This window comes from Hyaena hyaena, unplaced genomic scaffold (genome assembly GCF_003009895.1).
Source record: "Hyaena hyaena isolate Hyena2069 unplaced genomic scaffold, ASM300989v1 scaffold_161, whole genome shotgun sequence".
In the NCBI taxonomy this organism is placed as follows: domain Eukaryota; kingdom Metazoa; phylum Chordata; class Mammalia; order Carnivora; family Hyaenidae; genus Hyaena; species Hyaena hyaena.
The window spans coordinates 223,780-249,854 of NW_024080792.1; the positions used below are offsets into that span (position 1 = coordinate 223,780).

The 26,075-nt window shown below is 39.1% G+C and overlaps 1 long non-coding RNA gene across 1 annotated transcript in view; it reads right to left on the reverse strand.

Moving 5' to 3' along the window:
• Positions 1–1,035: 1,035 nt before the first annotated feature.
• LOC120236733 overlaps positions 1,036–26,075 on the reverse strand; it is a 64,521-nt gene continuing 39,481 nt past the window's right edge. Inside the window, exons 4-5 of the long non-coding RNA XR_005529752.1 lie at positions 24,600–24,682; positions 1,036–1,239 (exon numbers count right to left, since the gene is read on the reverse strand). This is a non-coding gene — a long non-coding RNA (uncharacterized LOC120236733). The remainder of the gene's footprint in view (positions 1,240–24,599; positions 24,683–26,075) is intronic.

Genomic DNA, 26,075 nt, shown 5'->3' on the forward strand with positions numbered 1-26,075 from the left:
ACAGCAGAAAATACACAAATAATTGCTTTATTTATTAAAACAATAGAAAAGTATGGAGAAACACACATTAAAACACATACAGTTAGGAGCTAGAAACCTAGGTTGTATTTTTCTAAATTGTGTTCTGAACTAATACCAAGTCCTTGACTTTTTAGTTTATACTACTTAATTAGATTATCTAAGTTCCCTATGAGGTGGCTACATTCAACCACTGTAGATTAAAACTTTTGCAAACATTGTATCTTGGAGCCATTTTATCACAGCTTCCCCATCACTGTCTTATTCCAGAATTCAGCCATTATCTTTCCCTCTTTTATAAGAAAAAACACCCTTAAACCAAGCCCCAACTTGCTTCAAGAGTGCAGAGAGATCCTTTATGTGTTGTAGTATATCAAGTACTGAGGTATGTGCCTTGAGGATTTATTTTCCAACGTGAGATAAGTTTAGACTTGTATCAGGGATTCGAAGGTAGAAATCACTCTCATTTTTTTTTTTTTACATCAATTAGCACACTGATTGTATATCCCCTGAACTGTGACTCATCAGTGACTAAAAAACAGGAACAGTTGCTCAGAAGTTCTGGCAGATAATTCAAAAGACCCATCTTTAACCATCATCAATTTCTGTCCCAAAGTATAGTCATAATTTACGCAAGATGTCGCAACAACAAAGCATAGGCTCAGTGCCTATGAGAATGACCCCCGGGATCAGGTAAGCTTCGGGTTCCAATGCATTCATTTTTCAAAATATTAGTAATTTTTGTCCACCTATTCAGTTCTAAATGCACAGAGATCCCTTTGAGAAAATGAACAAGCCATAGCGTGATTAGAAATGATAAAACATGGCATTTCTCCTTTCTCTCCTCTAGCCAGTAAGTTCCAGGAGAGCAGGGAACATGTCTGTCTTATTTACAATGTATCTGGTACAAAGCAGGCAGCAGATAAATGCTTCTTGTTTGAATTAATTAAAAGAGTAAATGAACAAAAGTCTTTGCTAGCAGTTCTTTTATAAAAACAACAACAAAGATACCTAATACACACTTAAATACGGCAACGATACGTTTTCTGGCATCTCTGATTGGAAGCCATGAACTGAGAAGCATGAGCCTGGTACTTGCTAGGTGTCCATGTACTTAGCAGCTCCAGCTTCTCATTTGCAGTCCAGCACCGTTCTTTTTCTGTGTCATAAAGCCTCGGAAATGAGAGTCACGCAACCGATAGAGATCTCCTAAGACTTTACCTGTGAAGGTAAAAGGTACAGTGCTCTCCTATTTCACACCATATTTGATTTCTGAATAGTTAGTTTCAGGTAACATCTGACTATAAATATTTGATATATCCATATTAACACAAATGTCTGAAGTCGCTCTTGCAAACTTTATCCAGATTCCTAAGCTTTTGAAGCCTTTGGCTATCAATCACCGGATTGATTTTGGGCAGCATTTCCCCAAAAGAGAGATCTTTGGGGTACTCTTCCAAGCAGATTTCCCATTGGGGTAGGGGGAGAAAAAGGAATCTTTCTTTTAAAACTGTCAATGAACATTAGCATTAAGATTCTGAGAAGTCATGCAGCGCAGTTAAGAGAAGTTTCATTTTGTCAAGATCAGCATTTCGCACCCAAATTCATGTAATCTGGAAATTTCTCATTTAAGTCAAAATCTGTATGTACCCATCATAGAACACTCTAAAGGAAGTAGCACTAACACAGATTGCTTTATGCAGTTCTGTATCTCCCAACTTTATCTTGTTAAACTTTCTGACAAATAGTGTTATGTAGATGTTTTTTTAAATGCTTGCACTAGGAGTATGAGGCTATTTGGTTTATTCCAAATGTCTGCCATATGTCCTAGAAGTCTGAAGCCATCTCTCTGTGGGCAAACTGGAAATCTTAATAGTGTCCTAGCTCTATTGTTAAACAAATATTCAGTACCTGGAGACACAGTGTGAGATTATAATTTAATGTGATCCCAAACACAGGAAAATACCATGGAATGAAGGACCAGAATTCCTGGGAATTTCCTGGGAAACCCAGGGAAATGCAAATAAGCTTCACTTCCTCTTCAAGACAAATGACGAATAGCCAATCAAAGCTGTTTAGTGAGCAAGGAAAATGAGGAGGCTTTGGGCCATACATTTAAACACATCCAGTGAGTTGCCTTGCTTAAGTGCCTACCAGTGAATGAATCTATATTTCAGGCTCCTTAATAAAATCACTACATAAACCAGTTTATGATTTTCTTTCTCCGATCATTGCAGCTGGTCATTACTGAAAACGATGATCTCAGAGTCGGCTGTTCCTGCCAGAGAGCTTGCACACAGAGAGATGCCTTTGTGAAGCCAGCCAGAGAAACCTGCATAAAATTGGCCTTCTTTCCTTAATAGAGCCACACGAACAAAGATGAGTTTGTTGCTGACTCAGAGCTGAAAGCTTTGTTTTGTAAAGCTCTCTGAATGTATTGCACTCTGCCAAAGGAGAAGGGCTCCTTCTTTAAAAAAAAAAAAAAAAAATGAAGAAGAACAGTAAGCGGAAACCAGACAACAAATCAAAGTGCTCACCCTTTGGGTGGATATTTGTGACTAAAGTGGCCTGAAACTTTTTTTTTTTTTTTTGGTGAATACTGGTCACATTTCACGAGCTGAATAAAAATGAAAGGGAAAGGAACTTTAATTAATGGGATGTCTTTTGATTTGCAGAGCAAAACTGCCAGAGCAGATGTACTAGCAAAGAGGATTAGATTGTCCCTTCTATGATGCACTGAAATTTTCCTTTTTCCCTGTAGTAACCCCATTGAAGAGAGGCTGTCTTTAGTGTCTAGATTCAGCACTGCAAAGAAACCGTTGTCCTGGGGCACAATGGGCCACTCTCACAAGACTAGACAGAATATGTGAGGGGAGAACTAATATTCCTTTAAATATTGGCAAGACAGTTTCAGTTTTACTATTTTTAAATGGCTAAAAGAGAAATTTGTGATGTAGTCAAAATTGATAAAATATGCATTAAAGTGAGCCTTAAAACATTCATGAATACTGTTCATCAATTTGAAACCATAAATTGAATCAAGAAGGACTCCCTGCTAATTTTCCTTTGTTTTAATTTAATCAGTCCTAGGGTGTTTGAGAGGGTTTTTGTTTTGTTTTGTTTTGATTTATTTTCTGACTATGGTTGAGATCTAAAAGGATAGTTCTACTTCCATTAAAAGGGAATGCCTACCAGAATGTTGACTTTAATTGCCATCTGAGAAACCAAAATGATCTGGAAATCATTCAGATAGTAAATGGCGTGCTTCAGTGAGTCTTAAGCAAGGGGAGAAATAACATGTTGTCTCTGCTGTTATCCTTAATATGCTTCTGGGAGGAACAGGAGAAGGGGAGAAGTGCATTTGTTCTTAATGTCGAGTGCCAGGCCATTTTGTATTTTTCAGTTCTGGGAAAAAAGTAAAAGGGCAGAATGCCACTGAGCTGGGGTCTGATTCTACTGAAAATAGCTGTGGTTCTTTGCACAACTCAGGTTGTGGAAAGCAATGAATGCTGGCACCACCACAGAGTCACTTATTCAAGGGAAAAGTGAGGTCAAGCTACCGAGGCAGTGAAAGAAATTATCCTCTCCCTCCTCCTCCCCCCCCCCCCCAACAGCTCCTCGGTGAGGAGGTGCCGATTGGCCCCAGAGTAGGGAAAAGTATTGATACAAATGATTTCTCTCTGCACTCAGCAAACTCAGGGGTCTGTCTTATTGCTTTCGCAGTTATGAGGTTTTGTCTTCAGACAACAAGTAAATACCCAATTCATATACATGCAGACATACAGCCACACAAATAAATTTGCCCTCCCTGCTCCCATTTTAATAGCAAAACTGTATTTCTTAACAGTTCTTGCTCCTTAAGACAGAATTAATGCTGCTGTGAAGAATAAGTTTCACATTATGGCCTAAGTGATTTTTCAAGTACCATGGAATTCAATGCGTACCAGTACAGTCTGATTGGACAGCTAATATCGATGGTGACCATTCCTTCTTCCCAGTCTCTTAAATCTCTAAGAGACTGGCCAGTCTTCTCATTCTGACAGGTGGAGGAAGTTCTGAGGCTTCTTTTGTCATATCCTGGATAATTGGGCAATACATTCTTGGGTTTCTCTTTTCCTCATCTAGACCAACACTCCCATGAAGTGTCATCAGGAGTACCACCACCCCAGGCCTAGTCTACTCATGATCATTATACACATTTGCTTAAAGAGCACACATTTGGAAGGGGGCCCTGCACAGACCAGGGAACAGCACTCTAGGAGACCCTTGTAAGGCAAGAGTCAACACCAACTAATGTTTAAACGATTTCAGACACATCAACAATGGTCCAGACACTGGCCACTCTGTATTCTCACATACCAGCTTAATGAAAACCCTGATGGCCTGTAAAGTATCATTGCTCCCTTTGTTTCTATAAAGTTACACAGAAACATGGTGAACAACAACAAAAAAAGTCCCTGATATTGAAAATCCGTGAAAGAAAATTAGACAAACTGTATTGTATTCTCCTTAGTTGCATCCTCATTAGAACCAGAAAACAGCTGGGAAGCTTCCTTTGCTTAATCACTTGATGTATATAACTAAACCCCTTGTTTAATTTCCCTAAATCCTTTTGTTTCCATGCTAACCCATCCCAGTTCCTCTGATCTTTCTCTGAGTGTTTATTTCCCAGACCTGTAATCTCCTTGTATCTGAATACTAGCACTCCTCCAAACTCTTTCTTCTTTCCATCATTCCTAGGAGCATGTTTCACCAACGCAACTAGTTTTCTCCTCCAGACTTCTCCTCCAGGCTATGAGACTTTTGTAGCTTCCTATCTGTAGCTGAGCAAATAAGTTCCTACTGTGAAACTTCTGATTAACTTCTTCAGCGAAAGAAGCTGTTGAGGGAAATAAAGAATCTTGAAAGTAAAGATCCAGTGTAAGTTCACAATCCCTTGACAGATGCAGTTATGTACCCAATAGCTCTTGATTAAGACATAATGAAATAACCATTCTAATAGAGGCTCGAGAAATATGCCATGGGGGGCAAAAGAAATGAGTAATGACACTGGATTTAGGGCCAAGGGATTCAGTTCAGGAAACAGGGCCTATGGATTAGTGTGAGTCTATATTGGAAAAGGAGCAAGATTTTACTTAGGTGATGAATGATCCCTGAAGGAAGCCTTTGTGGGCAAAGGTCAGCCTTCTAACATTCTAGAGTGTTATAGGACACCTTTTCTGCAGCCATACTTTCTCAGCAGGCTGACTGGCAGAAGCTTACAGGTGAAGCTTGCCTAGGAACAAGTGGGCCTTTGACCTTCTCAGCCCAGCAGTGGGTCTCCTTGGGTCCTACAAGCTAGGAGTATGTCTTTATTGTTTTTGATGTCTTTATTGTTTTTATTGATATCCCTCCTTTCCCATCAATCGAAGGAGCTTTGGTAGATGAACCTGTTTGGAAATATTTAGCAAGGACATGAAAATGAGCCGGATGTTTATAGAGGTTAGATGATCCAGCGTGAATAGTTCCGTCACTGAAAAATTAAACAGATGATTAAAATCACACCTATCTGCTCACTTCTCAGGTATTCTCTGGCTACATTTCCCAAGTGGGCATCAGGAAAGGGTGGCAAAAATGTATTTTGCGCAGTTCATCCCTCTCTGGTTTCCACATACCGTTTCTGTGCTGTCCAAGTCCTCCTGCACTTCTGCAACCCCTCAGCTGCTTTTTTTCTGTAACTTGTTGAGCTCCTTTAAGATCTCACGGCAAAAGACATGTTTTCTGTGGCATCTATCTCTTACCAGATCGAAGCAGAAATATTCAGTAGCTTCACTGCACCCTCAAAGCACTGTGTACACATTGTGAAGGTCTCTTAACTGTACCTGACAAGCTTGCAGCAGCATGCTGAACTCACCAACACCCTCTCCATTCCCTCTGAAAGCATATGGACAGATGTCCACTAGCCTAATCAAAGATCTCAATGAGTAATCTCTCTCCAGTATGCCTGCATCCTTCGGACTCTGCCAGGACGTATATGTTACCAAGAAACAGTTGATTTGTTCCCAAACTTCTTTATGCCATTTGTATTTAATACTTTAATTATTTATATAGTATGTGAGCCAGTAAAATATGAATGAAATGAAAACCAAGTCACGTGGTGGGCAAGCCTCTAACAAAAACTTCTGCTGAGTTAGATGTGGGTTAGGCAATAATAAAAGATAAGGGGACGGGGCGCCTGGGTGGCTTAGTCGGTTAAGCGTCCGACTTTCGCTTAGGTCATGATCTCGCAGTTCGTGGGGCTCTGTGCTGACTGCCAGCTCAGAGCCTGGAGCCTGTTTCAGTCTGTGACTCCCTCTCTCTCTGACCCTCCCCTGCTCACACTGTCTCTCTCTCTCTCCTAGAAATAAATAAAAACATTAAAAGAAAAATTTAAAAAAAAAAGATAAGGGGAAAAATCATTTGCAAATGACAGGATTCCATTAAGTGCTTATATTTATCTGTTTTCCATGTGTCTTTGAGATCTCATTTTACACTAAGAAAATTGTAATTACCAGGAGTTACACAGAATATCTTATAGGTTGTGGCTTATGGAAAAAAGTAAGTCAGAATTCAATCAGTAGACCCATACTCAAAGGAATTACACAAAATATTAAAAGATTTATCATAAACGTATACTTATGTGGGTTGAGTTAAAGTTATATATGTATCACTCATATGATATTTTACTTAAAATTACATTTTTGATAACCAATCTTTTATCAGTGTGAATCTAATGGATAAATGGTTTTCTGCTCTATCTCTAATTATGTACTTATTATGATAAGCAACCATTATTTTTTAATGTTTAATTTTGAGAGAGACAGACAGAGTGTGAGCACAGGAGAGGCAGAGACAGAGGGAGACACAGAATCTGAAGCAGGCTCCAGGCTCTAAGCTGTCAGCACAGAGCCCGATGGGGGGCTCAAACCTACAAACCATGAGATTATGACCTGAGCCAAAGTCAGACACTTGACCAGGTACCCCATAAGCAGCCATTATTTATTGTCTGACTTCCTATCTATGGAAGGGGACTGTGCTTTATTCATCGTTCACCCTTAATGCCCAGGAGATTACCTGACACACCTTGTTCCATATGTTTCTTGAATAAAAGGTCATATAATATCTTAGTTGATTTTTATAATAATTGATAAAATAGCTAAGGTAGATATTATACTGACTTTACAAAGGAGAAAAACAAGACTCAGAGGTTGAGCTGCTAAGGGGCAAGAGTTTTAGGTAAAAGAAACCTAGGCTTTTATGTTATGGTCAGAACACCAAAGAGTTTATGGCATCAATAAGTTTGATGAAGGAAGTTTGCTTTGGTGATTTTCTAGAGAAGCTGGATCTTGTCTCTCATAGGAAGTGAGACCCCATTCAGTGTCCTGTATAGAACTATTTTTCCTTCTCTAATCACTCTTAGGGAAAAACATGTGCTTGTTAACACTTTGGTCACAAAGTCTATATATGGGGAGCCAACTGGGCATGTACGTCATAGTTCCAGAAAGGTTACAACCTATGTACTGCTGTTGTTGCCCCAAGTCTCCAGAAGCCAAAAGGAAAATCAACCTCCCCATTGACATCCCACAAACCGTCTGAAAGTTGTTTATTTCTTGTACTCATTCTACCTGTGTCTTAAGAAAACAGCATGGGAGGGGTGCCCGGGTGGCTTAGTCAGTTAGGCATCCGACTTTTGCTCAGGTCATGATCTCGCGGTTCGTGGGTTCGAGCCCCGCGTCGGGCTCTGTGCTGACTGCCAGCTCAGAGCCTGGAGCCTGTTTCAGAGTCTGTGACTCCCTCTCTCTCTGACCCTCCCCTGCTCACGCTCTCTCCCTCTCTCTCTCTCTCTCTCTCCTAGAAATAAATAAAACATTAAAAAAAAAAAGAAAACAGCATGGGAAGAAATGATAATGGTATTGAGAAAATTGAAAAGTCACCTAAAATAAGAAGTAAATTGGAGGAGCACCTGGGTGGCTGAGTAGGTGAGGCATCTGACTCTTGGTTTTGGCTCAGGTCATGATCTCAGGGTTTGTGGGATTGAGCCCTGAGTCAAAGCCTGCTTCGGCTTCTCTCTTTCCCCTTCTCTGCCCCTACCCTGCTCGCACACTTGTGTGCACGTGTGCTCTCTCTTTCTCTCTCTCAAAATAAATAAACATTAAAAAAAGAAGAAGTAGTAAATTGGAGTCTTCAGTTGGCAAGCAGGTGAGGAAATGTTAGCAATCAGGAAATCCAGGGTTATGGAGTCACTGGGCAGGGCCTGTGGTGAGTGAAGGCCCTGAAGCGAAGCCAAAAGGGAAAGGAAGACTGGCTTAGGCCGAAGTGAGAGAAATCAGCCTTGTTCTCACTGCCGCACACCGCCTCCTGAATGATCCCTGGTATTTTTGTGTTCTCCTCTCAGTCTCAAAGTCTAATCTGACATTAATCACTGATGTCTCAGTATGAATAGTTTTCGACTCAGAAATGATAAAGAGAACTACCCAAGGCTCCTTTTTAAGAGCGCCTGGGACTGCAGGACCATGCGCGTGGCAGGAATGTTTCTCTGGTGCTCATAACAATTACAGATTTGAAGAACAATGTCAGAAGGAGGTTTTTTAGCCAGGCTTAGACACTTAGCAATCATTTATTCTACCTGCTTTTTCCTCTATAATAAAAACTACTATTTTTTCAGCACCTTCTAAGTGCCACGTGCTCTGCATACAGGACTTAGTTATTTCTCATAATAAACTGTCACTCATCATTCACATGTCAGATACCTGAGCTCCCCTGATTACGGACAGATGTGATGAAATATTGATCAGGTGACTAGCCCCTGCTAATGTGTCAGCTAGCTAATTTGTAACTCTAGCATTTAAAAGGGGGGGGGGGAATCTTTATTTATTTAGGAGATGTGTATCTCCAGAAGGTGACTATGGCAGGAATTTCAGATCAAGTAAATATGAATCAAATTTGTATTCAAACTGGCCCTTCGACAGCCTTCAGATTAAACAAAGTAGCTGCCTCGTCTGTTTCTTTATGGAACCAGCCCTGCTGATAATATGCTCAGAGGGCAGAGTGCTTCAGTAACCTTGGTAATGACATGTGAACACCCCATCCACAGACTCTCCATGACTCATCATAAAGTGCCATGTGGACAATTTTAGTTGAGACAAGCAGCCTGCTCTCAGGCCACCTCTTCCCACCCTTTTCTGTCAGTAGCTGTAGAACCGGGTTTAGAAGACATGTGCCTCTAAATACTATGTAACTGGGGAGCTAACAGCTCTCTAGCAACGCTGCAGACATCGGAAACATGGGGAGCAGCTCCAAAGCCTGACACAGAAACCTGAGCCATCTCCTGCCCAGTCCCCTCTGACCCCATTTACAGCAAGACATCTACTACAAGGATGTAGTAGAGGAACAGTCCTAGAAGTAAATCTGACGAAGAAACACAGCTCATAGAAGAAACACATCTGAGGAAGAATCAGAGTTCAGAGAAGATTTAAAAGCACTGCATCTTGAAATCATAGACCTTTGTTTTGCCGAATCGGTACTTTTAAGAGTGAAGTTGAGTGAAGTTGTATGGGTAGAAAAGAAATAACATAGGGTACTGATAAAAATTTAAGAAGAAACAGAAACTAGGAAAAGGGTGAGTGAATGAGTGAGTGAGTGATGAGATGGGGGAGTGATACTTAAGGGGAGTAGCCAGGGAAGTCCTCGAAAAGGTAACACGTAGGAAGAGTGTAATAAAGTGAGAGAGAGAGAGAGAATAATCTTCCTGAGCACCCTCTCCCGAAGTGGGGTCTTTTTAAAAACACGGAAGGAATGGGAGAGGCAAGATGGCGGAGAAGTAGAAAGCTCTGTACATTTCACCTGCCCCCGTATCTCAAATGGAGAAGGCATGAAGCTATAGGACACTGAACCACAGGAGTTCTGGAGAAAAAGGAGAGAATCTGCTAAGAAAACAACCTTATAGGTGCCTGGGGAAGATAAAAACGGGCCGGGACCCGGAGACACAGAGGGAGGGGAGGGAGCCCCCTTTGCGGGGAGCCATGGTGACTGGAGGGGAAAAGAGAGAGCGGCTGAAACTGCTCAAGGAACTGTCCCTGGAGAAGAGAAAAACCTCAGCTTGGAACAGAGAGTGATTTGGTTTCCAGCTGTGGTGCTGACTTTGAGCTGGGTGACCCGGTCCCAGGGGTGCCAGGTGAAACTGCTCCTCTGCTCTCCAGCTCAGTCTGGAGGGAAAGTGGCCTGCTTGAAACAGCTCTGCTGCTCTTCCGGCTGAATCTCCAGTGGGGAAGTGGCCAGCTTGAAACTGCTCTGAGGGACTCACCTGCAGGTTTATATTTCGGTCAGTATCAATGGGGCCCAAGGACTAAGATCTGGAAATGTGGCCTGGCTTGGGACATAGAACATGGACTACCTTGGCTATGCCCACGGCAGAGATCAGACTCAAAAGAGTGATTTGCAAAGACTGGTTCCAGATGGGCCTGGGGCGCCGCCATTTTTCTCCCCACAACCACCAGGGAGCAACCTCAGGAAGTGGCCTGCTGGATGCAGTGGAGACTAAGACCCGCCTACACGAAACCACACGCGTCCCCACTAGAGAGCTGCTTTTTTTTCTTCACCAGAGCCCAGGGCAAGACCAACACGGATGCACTGCCATGATTAATTCTAGATCAATTCTTTCTATTCAGATATATTTTCCCTTGTCTCATTCGTATCCCTCCTCTCTGCTGGACTGGGCACTCTGGTCATTGGTTTGCTTAAACAGTCACATTTAATCCATTCTCTACATGTATATTCTACACCTTTACTGCTACTTTCTCTCTCTCTGGAGTAATCAGACTATATAGTTTCTCTGAGTAATATTATCTTCATTTCTTTCTCCTCACCTCTTATCATATCCTCCTCTTCCTCTTTGTGAATTAAGCCTTTTAGTCTCTCTGCCTGGTCATTGTCCAATTTCGCTTTCTCCCCACCCTGTCATTTCTCTCTTTGTATATGCTCTTCCATCAGCCCTGCAGACACTCTGCTCTTTATTTGTAGCTGGGAATTCTGGTTTTATGCTTTCAGACTGTCATTTGTCTTTTGGGTTTTTTCTTTTTTCTTCTTTTTTTTAATTTTTAATTTTTATTATTTTTTTCTCTTTTATTTTTCTTTCTCTTTTTCCCTCTCGGTTTGCTTGTTGGTTGGATTTGTCTGTGTGTTTGTGTGTCTTTGTTCCCTGTGTGTTTGTCTATCTGTTTTCTTTTCCAAGGCTACCTCAAAACACAAGCCAAAGTACACATGGTGGAGAATCCCAAATAACACTATGAGTAGGGAAATAAAATAACCAAAGTCTCAACAAGAGAGACCAAGAGACACCATTAAAAGAACACTTCCTAAACAGACAGGCCCTGGACAGTCAATGAGCTTTCTTTAATGCAGCAGTACTTGCAGGTGCAGAGTGCATAACAAGCTTTTAAAATTAACAAGAGAAAGAAAGCTAGCCAAAAGGATGAAACAGAAGAACTCTTCTCTAAAGAAATTCCAGGAAGAAATGACAGCTAAAGAACTGCTCAAAACAGATATAAGCAACATAACTGAACAAGAATTTAGAACAATAGCCATAAAATTAGTCGCTGGGCTTAAAAAAGGCATGGAAGACATCAGAGAAACTCTTGCTACAAAGACTATGGAACTTAAAAATAGTTGTGATGAATTAAAAAATGATATAAATGAGGTGCAAATAAAATGGAGGCAGCCAATGCATGGATTGAAGAGGCAGAGAAGAGAATAGGTGAATAAGAAGACACAATTACAGAAAAAGAGGAAGCTGAGAAACAGAAAGAGAAACTGATCCAGGAACATGAAAGAAGAGTTTCAGAGCTGAGTGATACAATCAAATGGAACAATATCTGTATCATAGGAATTCCAGAAGAGGAAGAAAGAGGGAAAGGCGCTGAAGGACTCCTTGAACAAATTACAGCTGAGAAGTTCCCCAATCCGTGGAAGGAAGCAGACATTGAAATCCAAGGGGCACAGAGAACTCCCCTCAGACGTAACTTGAATCGATCATCTGCACGACATATCATAGTTAAACTGGCAAAATATAAAGACAGAGAATTGTGAAAGCAGCTAAGAATAAAAGGGCCCTAACATACAAAGGGAGACCTGTAAGAGTGGTGACAGACCTATCTACTGAAACTTGGCAGGCCAGAAAGGAATGGCAGGAAATCTTCAATGTGATGAACAGAAAAAAACATGCAACCAAGAATCCTCTATCCAGCAAGCCTGTCATTCAGAACAGAGGCGAGATAAAAGTCTTCCCAAATAAAAATTGGAAGAATTCATCACCATTAATCCAGCCCTACCAGAAATCTGAAGGGGGAGTTCATGAGGGAAATGTTGCAAGGAACACAAGTTACCAGGGACACCACCACAAAAATGAATCCGACAAGAAAATAATGACTCTAAACCCATATTTTTCAATAATAACACTGAATGTAAATGGGCTAAATGCTCCAATCAAAAGACACAGGGTAGCAGAATGGATATAAAAACCAAATCCATCTATTTGCTGTCTACAAGAAACTCATTTTAGACCTTAGGACACCTTCAGATTGAAAGTAAGGGGATGGAGAAATATCTATCATGCTACTGGAAGTAAAAAAAAAAGCTGCAGTAGCTATACTTATATTAGACAAACTGGACTTTAAAGTAAAAGTGGTAACAAGGGATGAAGAAGGGCCATTATATAACAATTACAGGATCTTTCCATCAGGAAGAGCTAACAATTATAAATGTCTATGCACTGAATATGGAAGCACCCAAATACATAAAACAATTATTCACAAACAGAAACAATCTTATGTACAAGAATGTGCTAATAGCAGGGGACTTTAATACTCCACTTACAGCAATGGATAGATCAACTAGACAGAAAATCACTAAAGAAACAATGGACTTGAAGGACACATTGGACCAGATGGATCTGACAGATGTATTTAGAACTCTACATCCTGAGGCTAAGGAATTCACTTTCTTCTCAAGTGCGCATGGCACATTCTCCAAGATAGATCACATACTGGGACATAAAGCAGCCCTCAATAAATATAAAAAAATTGAGATCATACCGTGCACACTTTCAGATCACAATGCTATGAAACTTGAAATCAATCACAGGAAGAAGTCTGGAAAACCTCCAAAAACATGGAGGTTAAAGAACACCCTACTAAAGAACGAATGGACCAAGTAGGCGATTAGAGAAGAAATTAAGAAATATATGGAAACAAATGAAAATGAAAATACAACAATCCAAACTCTGTGGGATGCAGCAAAGGCAGTCCTAAGAGGAAAGCACATTGCACTCCAAGCCTATTTCATGAAATTAGAAAAAGTGCAAATACAAAATCTAACAGCACACCTAAAGGAACTAGAAGGAGAGCAACAAGAGCATCCCAAAACCAGTAGGAGAAGAGAAATAATAAAAACAGGGCAGAAATAAACAATACAGAATCCAAAAAAACATAGTTGAACAGATCAATGAAACCAAGAGTTGGTTTTTTGAAAAAAAGAAACAAAATTGATAAACCTCGAGCCAGGCTTCTAAAAAAGAAAAGAGAGAACACCCAAATAGACAAAATAATGAATGAAAATGAACTTATTACAACCAAACCCTCAGAAATACAAGCAATTATCAGGGAATAGTATGAAAAATTATATGCCAACAAACCAGACAACCTGGAAGAAATGGACAAATTCCTAAACACACACTACCAAAATTCACATGGGAAGAGATAGAAAATCTGAACAGACCCATAACTAGTGAAGACTTTGAATCAGTTATCAAAAATCTCCAAACAAATAAGAGCCCTGGACCTGATGGCTTCCCCGGGGAATTGTATCAGACATTTACATCAGAGTTAATACCCATTCTTCTCAAGCTATTCCAAAAAACAGAAATGGAAGGAAAACTTCCAGACTCCTTCTACAAAGCCAGCATCACTTTGATTCCTAAGCCATACAGAAACCCAGAAAAAAAAGAGAAATACAAGCCAATATCCTTGATGAATACAAATGCAAAATCCTCAACAAGATACTTGCAAATCGAATTCAACAGCACATAAAAAGAATTATCCACCATGATCAAGTGGGATTCATTCCTGGGTTACAGGGCTGGTTCAGTATTCACAAATCAATATGATACATCACATCCACAAAAGAAAAGATAAAAACCATACAATCCTGTTGATAGATGCAAAAAAAGCATTTGACAAAATACAGCATCCTTTCTTAATAAAGACCCTCGAGAAAGTCAGGATAGAAGGAACTTACTTAAACATCATAAAAGCCTATGAGAAACGTTCAGCTAACATCCTCCTCAACGGGGAAAAACTGAGAGCTTTCCCCCTGAGATCAGGAACACAACAGGGATGTCCACTCTCACCACTGTTGTTTAACATAGTGCTGGAAGTCCTAGCATCAGCCATCAGACACCAAAAGGAAATCAAAGGCATCAGCATTGGCAAAGAAGAAGTCAAACTTTCACTTTTCACAGATGACATGATACTCTACATCGAAAACCCGACAGACTCCACCAAAGGCCTACTAGAACTGATCCATGAATTCAGCAAAGTTGCAGGGTACAAAATCAACGTATAGAAATCAGGTGCATTTTTATACACCAATAATAAGGCAACAGAAAGGGAAAATCAAGAAGATCTCCCATTCACAATTGCACAAAAAACCATAAAATACCTAGGAATAAACCTAACCAAAGATATAGGAGATCTGTATGATGAAAACTATAGAAAACTTATGAAGGAAATTGAAGAAGACACAAAGAAATGGAAAAACATTCCATGCTCATGGATAAGAAGAATAAATATAGTTAAAATGTCATTACTACCCAAAACAGTCTACACATTCAATGCAATCCCAATCAAAATCGCACCAGCATTCTTCTCAAAGCTAGAACCAACTATCCTAAAATTTGTATGGAACCGCAAAAGACCCCGAATAGCCAAGGTAATATTGAAGAAGAAAACCAAAACAGGAGGCATCACCATCCCAGACTTTAGTCTCTACTACAAAGCTGTCATCATCAAGACAGTATGGTATTGGCACAAAAATAGACACATAGACCAATGGAATAGAACAGAGAACTCAGAATCGGGCCCACAAATGTATGGTCAACTAATCTTTGACAAAGCAGGAAAGAGTATCCAATAGAAAAAAGACAGCCTCTTTAACAGATGGTGCTGGGAGAACTGGACAGCAACATGCAGAACAATGAAACTAGATCATTTTCTCACAGCATACACAAAAATAAACTCAAAATCGATAAAGGACCTCAATGTGAGACAGGAAACCATCAAAATCCTAGAGGAGAAAGCAGGAAACAACCGTTTTGCCCTCAACCGCAGCAATTTCTTACTTGACACATCCCCAAAGGCAGGGAATCAAGAGCAAAAATGAACTCTTGGGACCTCATCGAGATAAAAAGCTTCTGCACAGCAAAGGAAACAATCCATAAAACTAATAGGCAATTGATGGAATGGGAAAAGAGAGTTGCAAATGACGTATCAGATAAAGGGTTAATATCCAAAATCTATAAGGAACTCACCAAACTCCACACCTGAAAAACAAATAATCCAGTGAAGAAATGGGCAGAAGACATGAACAGACACTTCTCCAAAGAGGACATCCAGATGGCCAACAGACACATGAAATGATGCTCAGCATCCCTCCTCATCAGGGAAATACAAACGAGAACCACACTGAGATACTACCTCATGCCGTTCAGAGTGGCTAAAATGAACAAATCAGGAGACTACAGATCCTGGCGAGGATGTGGAGAAACAGGCACCCTCCTACACTGTTGGTGGGAATGTAAACGGGTGCATCCCCTCTGGAAAACAGTGTGGAGGTTCCTCAAAAAATCAACCATAGAACTCCTCTAGGGCCCAGCAATAGCACTGCTAAGACTTTATCCAAGGGATACAGGAGTGCTGATGCATAGGGGCATGTACCCCAATGTTCACAGCAGCATTCTCAACAATAGCCAAAACATGGAAAGAGCCTAAGTGTCCATCAACTGACAACTGGATGTGGGTCATCTATACCATGGAATACTACATGGCAATGAGAAAGAATGAAATGTGGCTATTTGTGGCATCATGGATGGAACTTGAGTGTGTTATGCTGAGCGAACTAAGTCATGCAGAGAAAGACAGATACCATATGTTTTCACTTATAAGTGGATCAGGAGAAGCTTAACAGAGGACCATGGGGGAGGAGAAGAGGAAAAAAATAGCTTGGGAGAGGGAGGGAGGCAAACCATGAGAGACTCTTGAATGCTGAGAACAAACTGAGGCCTGATGGGGTGGGGGCGAGGGAAAGGGGGGTGATGGGCATGGAGGAGGGTACTTGTTGGGATGAGCACTAGGTGTTATATGGAAACCAACTGACAAATTGTTTAAGAAAAAAAATAAAAATAAACAAAAATAAAAACACGGAAGACTATAGTAAAAAACTATTAGAGGAAGCAGTGTAAAATACTTAATGGGAGGAATGTATGGAGGTAATAACTGGAGGACACACGGTAAGTCACAGTAAAAAGATAGTAACTAAGGAGACATGTTGATATGTGCTGACATGCTTCCAAAGTCCAGCAGACCCCTGTCACCCAGCATTAGGACATGGCTAGGGCTTGGATCCCAGTGAAATTTCTATGTCATTACGAATGTCCTTGATACCCTGGTTTCCAAGTGCTTCCTCCAAGAACTGATCCCTGTAAGCATTAGTCCTTCATCACCACACCTAGTCATGGGAGGGCCCAAGTGGTGAGAAGAGGCACCATTTTTTTCTCTTTGTGGGAACAGGTGTGTAGTCAGGATCTTAGTGCACCTGTCATAGCTGCCTAAGGCTGGTTCCAATTAGACTCCTCCCAATGGAACCAAGCAAAAGTTAGTTAATGCTTTGGGTATTTTCTTCTTAAGTAGTTCAGCAATTATTCATTTCATGCTTAAGCCTTCAATGAGTATCCTTCCAGGGTTACCAAGCACTGCTCTGATGCCAAGGGGTTTATGTTTTTCATGGTGTAAGCTCTTGACCTAAATGACATTATACACTGTTTGTCTCTACCAGTGAGTGTTGCTTTACTATCATCTAAGGTAAGAGTCTCTTCTGATGCAGAGGAAATTATTATTACAAATAAACAGACCATTTTCCTAAAATTGCAACCTTTAGGAAAGCTTTAAGGGGTGGATTTGGATGAGTGTCCTATGAATGATTTTTCCTAGGTGACTCCAGTTATGACCAAATAGAAATTTCAAAGGAAGAATCTATATTTGTTTCTGGAAATGTCCAGGATTTACAGAGTATGGAATACATTAGTTTACTTCTCTCCAGGTTTCAGCTTACCAAAGCCAGGTACAGAATCTTATCACCTTTAATAAATGCATATCCTTATAAGGTATAAACTTTAAATCTTGGTATGATACCCCTCCCCCCATAGAATGCATTGTCCTCCTGCTTATTCAATAACAGACCATTATGATTCATTTTAGTGTTTAATCAAGTACAAAATGTACTTTAGTTTGCTATGAAAGAATAACAGCAGCTAAAATGTAGTAAGCATGCTATATACTCAGTTTATTCTACATGAACATTTTAATATAAAATATAATATATAATATATAAAACTTATTTTATTTACTAGTATTTATTCTTTATTCTACATGAATGTTGTATTAAATCCTCACAACAACCCTATTAGTAGGTACTATTATCATCTCTTCTATTTTATAGATAAAGAAAATGAGTCATGGTGAGGTTATAGCGATTCCCGGAATTTGCACAACTGGGAAGTGCGGTGACTAGTTTTCCACCTAGGCAGTATACCACCACACTCACATATTAACTGCCATGCCATACTGCCTCCCTTTAGATAGTCCCCTAAATTCTGAATCTCTAGAACCTTAACACAAACACGGTGTGTAATGTCTGACACATTAACCTCTTGATACCATATTCTCTCCTATGGCAGCAGGTACATGTGACCTAAGAGGGCTCCGACTCACACCAGACCTGTTTCTCCAATTACACATCACCTCCACCACTGTGACCTGACATATATATTTCTTCTACAGCATCTACCTTCACATCATTTATGGAGAAGAAACTCTTCATTCTTCTATATTGCTAATAAAGGTCATTGCTCAAAGTAGTAATACATCAACCTAAGGATAACTCAAGGGACAGAGGTAGTTTCTATAGTATTTCCTATGTTAGTGTTATTCAAAGTGCAGACTGAAGACCAGCTTCCTGTCTATGAATATTTTGTTATCACTATTTGATGAGATAAGGAGTCTGTGTCAGAATGTAAATCAACTCTATCACTGTCTCAGTCAGTTCAGGCTGCTATAATGAAACACCATAGACTGGGGTAACCTAAACCACAGAAGTTTATTTCTAACAGTTCTAGAGACTGACGTCTGATATCAAGATGTGGGAGATTTGGTGAGATCCCACTTCTAAACAACTGTCTTTCTGATGTGACCTCACATGGCTAACGGGGCAAAGGAACTTCCTTGGGCCTCTTTTTTAGGACCACAAATCCCATTCATGAGAGCTCTGTCCTCATGATCTAATTACTTCCTGAAGACTCACTTCCTACTGCTATTGCTATCACCTTAGAGGTTAGGATTGTAACATATGAACTGGGGAGGGGAATATAAATATTCAGTCCAGTGCAATCAATAAGCACACTATCTAGTTTAGCTGCCATTTTTTCCTACATTAAGACCTTCTCAATGAGGGATATAGCAAATCGATTTATATTCTCTTATAAGCTTTTTATTTTCTCATGAATTGGCACTTAAAGCAGCATGGCCCTACACTATATAAGACTCCTGGGTGACTCAGTCAGTTAAATGTCCAACTCTTGGTCTCAGCTCAGGTCTTGATCTCAGGGTTGTGAGTTCAAGCCCCATGTTGGGCTCCATATGGAACCTACTTAGAAATTTATTTTGGTACCTGTCTCACTTAAATAAGAGCAAAATGTGAGATTATGTCAGGCATGTGATGTCTTCTCCGGATTTAGCATCTCTCCATTTTGTCATCAGTATATTTCCAAACACAATTAGGTGTTTCAAGCAGGCCAAGAATTTTCAGGTTGTTCATAGTCAATACAACTTTTTTATATGAGTAACTAGAAAATGACCAGCTGGTGGCCCCAAAATTTTTTGACGTACACATTCAAACTGGTAAAAGCCAACAAGGAAATAATGTAGTCTTATCTTTCCTTTCTTATTAAGGTGAGGATCAAAATTAATCCACATAAAATTCAAGAATTATCTTGCATTTACAGAATAACTTAGTAATTTCTTTTAATCTATAAATTCAACATACAGATATTTATCTACCTTCTAGTTATTTCTTGTCTTCTTTTATATCAACCACTATTGGGTAATATGTAAGAGCTACAGGGTTCCATAATAATTCCATGAATTTGGAGTTAGTTCAAGCACTTATCTTGGCTCTGAAACTCTGAAAGAATAAGTTTCAGATTAATCCCAGGAAAGGCTAAAAACTTTTTGAAATGAAAGTTTTCACAGAATCTCCATATGTGAAAAATATAACAGTATGGTCTACTGACTGGAGTAAAATCAGAGGGACTGCAACTTTTCTACCCGCAGCCTTAATCCCCAGGAAGCACTAAGAAGAGCTTCCGAGAATTCCAGGCCACACAGTTTTGAGAATCACGGTTACAGTCACCAACTTCTAGGATATCATTTACAGACTCTAGTTATCTGGAGTCATTTTAATCCTCATTTTGAATTGTAGTTAAAGATACGCCACAGAGAACTGCTCATCTTTCTTCATGCTTTTAACCTTAGGGTCCCACTGCCAGAAGTGACCACGCACAGTGATAAAAGGCTTATCAATGTTTGAAATGTGAGACTACATAAGGCAAGCTTCCCAAATATTCCAACAAGCAATGCCCTTTCTCAATTCTGCAATTTTCCCCAACCAGAGTTCGAGAGGTGTTTCTCTTAATATGGTCGCAAAACACCTCTAAAAACGAAACTTAGCTTTTAGGAGTACATCAGGTGAAATAGTACCACTTACTCATTCCTAGAATACGTTCCAGACTTTTGACCCAAAAATATGTTCCAAGTTTGTAGCCAATCCACTCTAGCAATTTTGCCATAGATTTCTCTTCTTTCTACAAAAAGAAGTGGTTTTTCTTCTAAATTACGATGTTGAGGTTAGATGTTATTTTTGTATATACTCCTCCCAAGATATTTATCTCTCCCTGGGTCTCAAAGATCACTGAAGATGCACAGTGATCTGAATGGACCTCCCTCCTAACCATCTCATTCACTACACAACAGCCTCTGTATTAGTCTGCAGAAACCTTTGATAGCTGCCAGCCATTATCACAATTTACAGATACCTCTAATATCCCCCCAAATTTTCCCACTCACAATAGCTTTGGCTTTCTCTTCTACTCATGCTATTTAATCCTTAAATGAAACTTTTACGCAAGTATATTTTTTTATACACTATTGTTTGCATCAACATCAAAGGAGTGTGTCTGTGTGTATGTGTGTGTGTATGTGTATGTATGTTATTTGTGGTAAGGATGGAGAAAAGACATAAGCCTTATTTTATCTGACATTTTTTCTGGAGTCTTGATTAAGAAGTTGTACTGAGCTCTGAGTTTTCAGAAATTTAGAAACATTGGTAGAATATACACAGTTCTTTTGTTTTGTTTTGCCTTGGTGATGGAAAATGATTAGCCTAAGAATGAGCAGTGCTCTGGGTCCTAACAAATCTTAAAAGCAAACACCTGAAACAATCAATGTCTCAAATAAATGTAACTGTATCACAGAACAGAGTTCAAGAATATTTATAAAAATACAAACATATCTAACAGACAACAAGGTAAAATTCAAATGTCTCACATCCAGTCAAAAATTATCAGGCATGCAAAGAAACAAGATCTGACTTATAAAAAGGAAATAAATTAATTAACAAAAACCAACCCAGAACTGACACATACATTAGGATTATTGAACAGAAATAGTGAAAGAATTTTAACTATATTCTTGTATTCAAAACGTTATGCACAGATACTAGAAGACACCAAAAACAAAAAAGACCCCAGTCAAATTTTTAGTAATTAACAAAACACCAGAAGGAGTAAATGGCAGAAGCTATGAAATATTAAATAGATAGAAGGAAAAAAAAAACATCAGTGAGCTCTGGAACAATTTTAAGCAGCTTTCTGAAGAAGTTAATGCCTAAAAATATTTCCAATTTGATGAAAATTATAATCCTATACATTGAAGAACTCAAGGAACCCCAAGGTATGATATACGTGAAGAAAACTACATCAAGCTACATGGTAATTAAATGGTTCAAAACCAGTGACAAACAGAAAAACTTAAAAGTACTCAGAAAAAAAAAATGACACAATATGTAAGAGGAATAAATATGAGGAAAACAAAAGATTTCTTACCAGATGCAATGCATGTGAGAAGACAGTGGAGTAATATCTGTATTATACTGAAAGAAAAAACTTAGATAATACCTTTCAAGAACCAAGGCAAAATAAAGACTTTTTCAGACATAAAAAGGATGAAAGAGCTCATCACAAGCACACCTGCACTACATGACATTAAGGAAGACCTTTCAGGCAAAACAAAATGTTACCTGGGGTGAACCTAATCTATATCAAGAAATGAAGAGCACCAGAAACTATAACTTCATGGGTAAAAAATAAGATTTTTTTCCTCTATTATACAAAGCTCTTTAAAAGATAATGGTTATTTAAACAAAATATAAACAATGTATTATGAGGTTTATAACATATGTAAATGTATGCCTGTGTTAGATCAAAGGTTGGAACAGAAGAAAAGGAAGCATATTATTATAGGGTTCTTATACTATTGATGAAATGGTATACCATTTAAAGGTAGAGTGTTATGAGCAGAAGATGTACACTATAGACCCTAAAGTATCTATTAAGATGACAGAACAAAAAAAAATCATAGTTAATAAGTCAACAAATAAAATTAAATCACAAAGAAGTATTCAGTCCCAAAGAAGGCAGACCAAAGAATACCACCAGGTATAAAGAGAATTATTTCATAATGACAAATATGTCTATTCATAAAGATGACATAATAATCCTAGACATTTATACATATAATAATACATATAATTATAATTTATATGTAAATGTAAAATATAATTATACATATAATAAGAGAACTTCAAACCACATGAAACAAAAACTGACAGAACCACATAGAGAAATAGATGCAAAGATAATGGTAGTTAGAGATTTTAATACCCTTCCCTCAATAATTAGTAGAACAAGTAGAAAAAAGATCTGTAAGGATATAGAAAATTTGAACATTATTAACCAAACTGGTACAACTAACATTTATAGAGGCCCAACCACAGAATACAGATTCTTATCACATGCCTGTATCATATTTTACCAAGGTAGATCATATACTAGGTTATAATAAATGTCCCCCCAAATTCAAAAGAATTCAAGTTATACATGTATGTTTTCTGACCATAATAGCAGTCAATTAGAAATCAGTAACAGAAAGATCTCTGGAAAAATTCCAAAATATTTGAAAATTAAACATACTTCTAAATAACCCATGGGTCAAAAAAGGAAGTCAAAGGGGAAATTAGAAATTTTAAACTGATTAAAAAGACAATACACCATATAAAATTTGTGGGCTGGGGCGCCTGGGTGGCTTAGTCGGTTAAGCGTCCGACTTTCGCTTAGGTCGTGATCTCGCGGTTCGTGGGTTCGAGCCCCGCGTCGGGCTCTGTGCTGACAGCCAGCTCAGAGCCTGGAGCCTGTTTCAGAGTCTGTGTCTCCCTCTCTTTCTGACCCTCCCCTGCTCACGCTGTCTCTCTCTCTCTCTCTCTCCTAGAAATAAATTAAAAAAAAAAAAAATTTGTGGGCTGCCTGTATTTAGAAGACAATTTACAGCACTAAATTCTGTATTAGAAAAGCCTGAAATCAATGACTTCAGCTTCCAATTAAAAAAAAAAAAAAAACTAGAAATGAAGAGCAAGTTAAACAAACAAACAAAAAAAAAACCCAGAAAGAAATAGTAAATATCAGACAGGAAACCAATGAACAGAAACAATAGAGAAAATAAATGAAATCAAAAGCTGGTTTTGAGACCGTTAAAATTGATAAACCTTTAGCCAGACTTACAAGGGACAAAAGTGAGGTAACACAGATTACCAACATTAAGAATAAGAGAAGTGAGATCACTACACATTGTGAAGACAGTAAAAGAATATATAATATAGCTATATTATATATAATTATATATATTATAATACAGAAATATTATGGACAAATTTATGCCATTAAATTCAACAACTTGGATAAAGTAGACAAATAACTTGAAATACAAACTAACAAAGCTTATTCAAAAATATGCTTGACTATCCTGAATAGCTTCCTTAGGTCTATTAAATTGAGTTCACGGTTACAAACCTTCCCACAATGAAAAACTCCACGTACATACAGCATCATTGGTAAATCTTCTGAAACATTGAAGAAAAATTACTACCCTACACAAACTTTTCCAGAAACTTGGAAGCAGGTAAATACTTCCCTATTCTTTTAAATAAGGCCAGTATTACTCTGATACCAAAACAAGACAAGAACATATCAGAGAAGAAATCACACATAGTTATTCCTCATAAGCTTAAATGCAAAACTCCATGGCAACATACTAGCAAATCAGAGAACAAAGTATAAAGAGAATACATGATGACCAAATGGAGTTTCTTCCAGAAATGCAAGGTTGATTTAGCACTCAAAAATCCATTAAAGGTATTCTCCATACCAACAACCAAAAGAGAAAAAAAAGTCATGATTGTCTCAACAGACAGAAAAATCATTTGAAAGAATGCAATATCCATTCCTGATTGGGAAAACACGAAGAAAACCCCAACTCTTAGCAAAGCAGAAAAGAAAGAAACTTCTACAGTGTGGTTAAATTTCTAGGGTAGCTCACAAATGTATTTAGTCCTTGATAAATTATTATATCTATTGCAATTATAAAGAACTGGAGGCAGCTCTGCTGAAATCTATAGCCTCACATTTCAGTTAACACGTATTCCTTCAGCACCAGGGTCCCTTGGGGATAAGCTGGCTGCTGTCCCAGTAAGCCTGGGCTTGCCTATGAAACTCGGTGACATTAAAATGTAAATAATTAGTGCCAGCTCAGTCTTGACTCTATTAAAGGGGTGAAAACAGAAGACCATGCAGTATTACAGAGGAGACAGAGGAGACAGAAGGGGCAATTCGGAATGGCTTACCTTTTTAATCCATTAAAGATTCTCCTTGTTTACCTCTGTCCCAGAATAAAGACAAGGTTTTAATAGGCATTGAAAACTCATGGGGGAAGAGATTATGAAGGAAGAGGACTTATCCAGGCCACACCAAACTTGAGCGGGCTAAGATCTACAGCTATCATACATCTGAAGGAGGGAAGAAGATTCTATCACAGGATTTTCATCCCATTAACCAAAACAGGTCTTGTACTCACTGCAGCCTGAAGTCAAAGCTGATCGCTACTCCAGGCCTGCACTGTCCCGCAGAATCTGGTCTGTTGTCTTGCAGCTCAGAAACCTACATGGAAAGAATCATACAATTTAGCTTTCAATAATACAAGTTCCCATAATCCTTCGGACTTCACAGAAGCAGTCCAGAATGAAAGAGAAAGAAACTATGAAGGTACATTTCCTGTTCATTTCTCTTGGGTAAGTGCCTGCATAAAAGTATGTGATCCACACCCCTACCAAAACTCACAGGCACAAACACAAGACTATTTCTGCTTCAGCACTGTCTAACCTCTTCACCCTTCCTCAGAAGTCCCCTCTCTGGTCCCCAGTGCTGACATGGACAGTGAGAAACCAGTGGTGGGTGTATCATTTATATACCGCAATAAACTGAGGTCGATTTCTTGAACTTATACACAGTGGGGATGAGAGGGAAGATGAGGGGGGTGCAGAACTATAAATCCCATGGAAAGAGTAAGACACTCACCTGCTTCATCTTCTGATGGAGGGCCAGTCCTATTGACAGCCTTCGACTATGAACAGATTACTAACCACTCTCTGCAGAAGGTGCTTGAGAAGTTTCATTGCCAGGGGCACTTATGGCTAGTCGGTAAAGTGTGAGACTTTTGATCTCTGAGTTGTGAGTTTGAGCCCCATATAGGGTATAGAGATTATTTTAAAGCAAAAAATCTTAAAAAAAAAAAAAAAGTCTCATTGCCAAAGAGGCAAATAGCGCAGGGGATAGAGGTGACCCACCATACCACATCTCCTATATGACAGGCACCATGCTAGGTTCTAGGGGTATAATGTCAAGTGTAGCATGCCTTGAAGAACTTGAAGTGTAAACAGTGGCAAATAGATATCATGATATGTACAGGCAATAAACACTACTGCTATTGCTGAAAATATTATAAGAAATAAATGATGCTAAGAAAAAGAAGCAAAGGGGCTCCTGAGTGACTCAGTTGGTTGAGCCTCTGACTCTTAATTTCAGCTCGAGTGGTGATCCCAGGGCCGTGGGATTGACCCCCCACTTGGGGGTCTGCACTGAGCATGGAGCCTGCTTGGGATTCTGTCTCTCTCTCCCTCTGCTCCTCTCTCCCACTCTCTCTCTCTAAAAGAAAAATTCAAAAAAACAGGAAACCAGACAAAAAAGAGTTCATACTGAATAATTCTCCTGATATGTATGTATATAACTTACATATATAAATTATACAAAATGTAAATTAATCTCTAAGGACAGAAAGTAGACAAGTTACTTAGGGATGGGGCCATTGGGCCATGGGGCCAAGGTGAGCTGGGAGAGGAGCTTAAAGAGATTGCAAAGGGGCACAAGGAAACTTTGAGGGGTGATGAATATGTCCATTTTCTTGATCCTGGTGATGTTTCATGGGTACGTACATATATTAAAACATTTTAAAATGTGCACTTTCAGTACATGCAGTTTATTGTACATCACTTAA